The sequence below is a fragment of the Perissodus microlepis genome, chromosome 11, assembly GCF_051167445.1.
Source record: "Perissodus microlepis isolate ML-2025 ecotype Zambia chromosome 11, ASM5116744v1, whole genome shotgun sequence".
Lineage (NCBI taxonomy): Eukaryota > Metazoa > Chordata > Actinopteri > Cichliformes > Cichlidae > Perissodus > Perissodus microlepis.
In genome coordinates, this window is record NC_140471.1 from 452,287 (window position 1) to 456,970 (window position 4,684).

The 4,684-nt window shown below is 39.9% G+C and overlaps 1 long non-coding RNA gene across 2 annotated transcripts; it reads right to left on the minus strand.

Moving 5' to 3' along the window:
- Positions 1-441: 441 nt before the first annotated feature.
- On the minus strand, positions 442-3,716 carry LOC146377000 (uncharacterized). Of its 2 annotated transcripts, XR_014801734.1 has the most exons (4): positions 3,541-3,716; positions 2,598-2,676; positions 949-1,065; positions 442-656 (listed from the first exon to the last, which is right to left on the minus strand). It is a non-coding gene; the product is annotated as an uncharacterized LOC146377000 (long non-coding RNA). The 2 variants fall into 2 exon arrangements; XR_014801735.1 differs by lacking the exon at positions 3,541-3,716 and having other exon boundaries at positions 2,598-3,098.
- Positions 3,717-4,684: the final 968 nt, after the last annotated feature.

Below are 4,684 nucleotides of genomic sequence, written 5' to 3' on the forward strand. Positions count from 1 at the left end.
TTTCTTTTTGGAATAGCTTGTTTGGCCTTTGTTCACCCTGGAGTTAATGCTTTGAGTTTTTGATGGCAATAAAACCACCTTGAACAGTGAATTGCCTATAGGGTATGGCTTTGGCCACCGGGCCTTTTAGTTGCACTCCTGTACTCCTAGAACGGAATATAACAAGGGTCTTGGTTATCTGGTCACATTACTATAATATTCTGAAATCTTTTGAGAAACATCATTCTCCTCATTCATTCATTTAACATCACTTAAACTGTCAAGGGTTAGTCGTTTACCAAACAAAGTTCAGAGTATGGTAGTGGGTAATGGAAATGTTTGTGTCCTTACAGAGGACATTTCATTAAAAGTCCTTACACACACACACACACACACACACACACACACACACACACACACACACACACACACACAGTTGTGCTTTTGTTATCCTTTCAATCCTTTTTATTGCAATTAAAGGCCAGACAGTCAAGAGAAAATGAAACAATGTTTAAAAGTGACTTAATGTCTTCTGATATGATTGTGATATTTTTTATGCAGAAGTTTCACTCATCAGTTGCACCTATCCTTGGAACATGTGTAGACATTAGTGTTGGGAAGGGACTTCAAAGCAAAGGCATCAGCTTCCCTCATGCATCTTTTGAAATATGAGTATCCTGCAGTAAAGAAAAAAGTGAAAACTCACACTGTATCTCTCACATATTTGAATCCAAAGAAACACTATCATCAAAAGTAATCTGAAATAACAACATAATAATAATTTGGCCTCAAATAAGGAGAATATTTACAAAATGGACAAAGGTTAATGTTAATGTTTGATGTGAAGTCTAAAAGTGTATGTGTGTGTGTGTATGTCCGAGAGTGTGTGTGTGTGTGTGTGTGTGTGTGTGTGTGTGTGTGCACGTGAGAGGAGAGAGAGTGAGTGAGTGAGTGAGAGACCATACTTACTGGGAACCGTAAAGATGACATAGGCACAGACCTCATCAGGTCTCTGGCAGGTCTCCACTTGGTTGGTGCACCTGCCACCAGCTGTTATTGGAACACAGCGGTTACACTGCAGAGCCTCTGACAGAAGACAAAGGCAGAGATACATATGACCATTCATATTTAATATTAGTGAACACTGATGACAAATCTACTGAATGAAAAACAGGAGAGAAATATGTCAAAGTCCAGTTCTTAAATGTTACTGCCCTTAACAGAAGATTGGTGGCACTGGCTGGTAATCATTCTAAAGTTACTCCGTTATATGTCCATCCATTCTCTTCTGCTTATTCAATTTAGGGTTGTTGCAGGTTCCTTTTTACCTGTTCCCAACAAATAATCTTTTGTGCTTTTTGTAATGAGGTTGTTGGCTTTGTTTCAGAAACAGAATGACTTTACTTACCAACAATCCACTAAAACAGTTTATTGTATCAGTGACATCAGCCATTTCACTGTCATAGCTTTAGTTTTCCAATCTGACCAAAACTACAAAGGTTGGTTTAACTCGCATCAAAATGCTTCATATGTCAGTCACATTTTAGCAGTTTTTGTTACAACTCAGTTCAGTTCAGTTAAATTTTATTTTATTTCTATAGCGCAGTATCACAACAGTTGCCTCAAGGGGCTTTATATTGTAAGGTAAATATACTACTCATCTGACTTTGAATTAATTGATTGATTGATAATACTTTATTTATCCTGAGGGAAATTATTTTAAAGGCTTCCAGACAATCCGGTGCCATCATGAGCACCCCTTCTGACTATACATAGAACACACAAACATAATATTGGGAAGACAGGTCAGAGAGGTACAACAAAAACAAAACAATGGAAATACACAATACATGTGGAAAGAGGAGGAGAAAAAAGAACTCCTCCCAGACAGAGCTCCTAGGGGAGAGCAGTTTGAGAACAGAAAAAAAACCTCAGCACAGAAAGCACATAAATCTTCATGTCTTAGAACATAAAATCATATGACTTGAATAGGGAGGGGGGGCAGGCAGGACTTAACCCATGCAGACAGCAGCCCGGTCCTGCTGCCAGTCTTCTGGCATGGCGCTGGAAAGATATGTCTGCCTACTTCAGGTGGGAGTATGCATTCGGAGGCGTGGGGAGCGGGGTGAGTGTGTGTCTGTGTCAGTGTACATAAGAGATTTGCGTGTGTGTTTATCCTGCGTTCAACTTGAGAGAGAGTATCCATTCACCCGGTTAAGCAAAAATCAACAGTCCTCCAGCTGACGCAGGTGACCTTTAAGGGTAGGCGTAAATAGTCAAAACACAGTCTTGTGATCCAGGAGAATTGTTGTTCTGGCCAGTCTTGGCCTTGGGTGGCCGCATAAAGGAGATGTTTTTTTGGGTTCTCCCGAGCCCAGGCTTCTCGTCGAAAATAGGGCGTCAATTTCGTTAAGGGTCCAGTTGATCAAATCCATAATTCTTTAGGCTTTAGAGAACAAGACTGAGAGACTATCCGAGGGTTAGTTAGAGGAGACTAGACAAGCACATAGAGGCCAAGCAGGAAAGGCAAGGGAGAGAGAGGGAAAAAAGATGTGTCTGCCTGCACCAAGAGAAAGAGTAATTGAACAGAACAAAAGCAATCTGTAAATCTAACTTACCACTGCTGATGAAGATCATGAGGAGGATGACAGCAAGTGCAAAGGTTTTCATTTTCTTCTCTTGTAAGAGAGTTGGTCTCTGCAAATACTGCTTGGATTAGAATATACTCACTCATATGATCAAATACTGTTGAGTGTGATTCAAAAACAAGGGTCTTAGAAAACATTTGCTTTTTTTCTCTTCTTTAAACACAGAAATCTTTCATTTCTTATTGTGTCTTATTTTTTTGTCCCATTTCTGTCTAGGCTTCTCTGTCTGTGTCGTCAATCCAGTACTTTCCCAGTCCTCCTGCTGCTAATGCTGGCAAACCCTCACTACGAACAACCCAAATGTCTCAGTGATCACACATTTGCACCAAAGAATAGTTAAAAAGGACATTTGGATTTTGAAAATGAAGATTTACCTGATGATGTTTACTTTAGCAAAAGTACAGCTTCACTAGCCTGAGTGCTTCACTCAGGAATTTGTAATGTGGTGAGTCAAGACGTTAAACAAACACTGGATATTCCATTTTAATGAAAGCCAACTACAGAAGATTACAATATCTTGTTAATGAGCTACCACTTTGCAAAGAAACAAAGCAAACACACAATTCCATTCCAAGCAAAATTTCCCATTGCTGTCAACATATATGTTCTGGGATTACATTTATTTGAATTCCCCACATTTGATATAATAAATATTCAGTTTCCTTTGATCATTAGTGTTCTGTTTTAGAATGATTGAAAAAAAGGACCAAGACCATCAGTAAATATCTTACCAAGACTTTTAACATCAACATTTTTTTGTCAGTGTTCTTTACAGCACTTTAAAGATCTTTCCATGTCAGCATGTCAGATGGTGGAAATGTGCAAGAAAATGCACAAAATGCACAAAATGAACAAAATGGAATCTACTTTACAGAGTTTGCAGTTAAGAACTATTTTACTTGTGAGCTGTTACCTTGTGCTTAGATCCTCAGCTCCCAATCTGTGTCCTGTGTCTTGGAAGAAAGTGTTGGCTTTACTGTGTGTGCTGTCTTTTATAACCATTTGGGCATCAACCAAAGGAGGCTGTGTATTGTCTAACAGGCTGTGTTGCAAGAGAGGAATTCACAAGGAATGTATCTCACTGATCAACTTTCAACAGATCATTTGCTTCTCTTTCTTTCAGCTGACACTTACAGTGTTACTTCCTTGTTTCGTTGGGGACATGTTACTGAGGCTTGTGCAAAATTGTCGCTTCAGACATACACGATGATATCGTCCATGCATTTTCCATGTGTTTTGTTCATGTCCGAGGTAGGCTTGGTTGGCATGGGGGGGGGGGTCTAGCCTAGGGATCCTTACACACGCCTATCTCTCTCTCTCTCTCTATATATATATATATATATATAGATGTCTCTGTATTATTCTGCTCACGCTCTGTAACTTCTGTCGGTGCTGTGCTTTTGGAAACCGAATTTCCCAAAGGAACCCACCCGAGGGATTAATAAAGTTTTATCTTATCGTATCTTATCTTATCTCTTATATATATTTTCACAATAAATCTCGCACTGCATGCTGGGAGTTTGATGGTGGTGAGCTTGGTTGGTCTGAGTGAGTTTTTCTTTAGATGTTTTTTTTTCAGTTTTTATCGCTGTGTTTATTGTATGATCGTTTCATAGCTGTTTGTGATTGTGTAGATTGTTTTTCGTTTTGACGAAAGCAACTTTGAAGCATGGAGTCAGGGTGGTGCCGCAGCCGAGCACCACTGTTGAGCAGGTGTTTTTTTCACTGTAGGAGAGCAGGTGGGACATGGAAACATTTCGTACACTTCACGTATGAATAAAGCAGTTGTCATATTCTTAAAAGAGCAGGCATTTGTCAATCAGCGTATAGAGAGTGGCCTGTATTTAAATGATGAATTCATGTATGTTTCACCCCTCGCAGTGCCCTCCACCCAAATCACTGTGTCGGAGGTGCCTCCATTTATTCCCAATGCGGCTTTGGAACAAGAACTGAAGCGCTTTGGGAGATTTGCCAGTGGCTTCCGGACAGTGAGTCTGGGCTGTAAGGACGCAAAGTTAAAGCATGTTCAGTCCCTTCGGAGGCAAGTGTTCATGTTT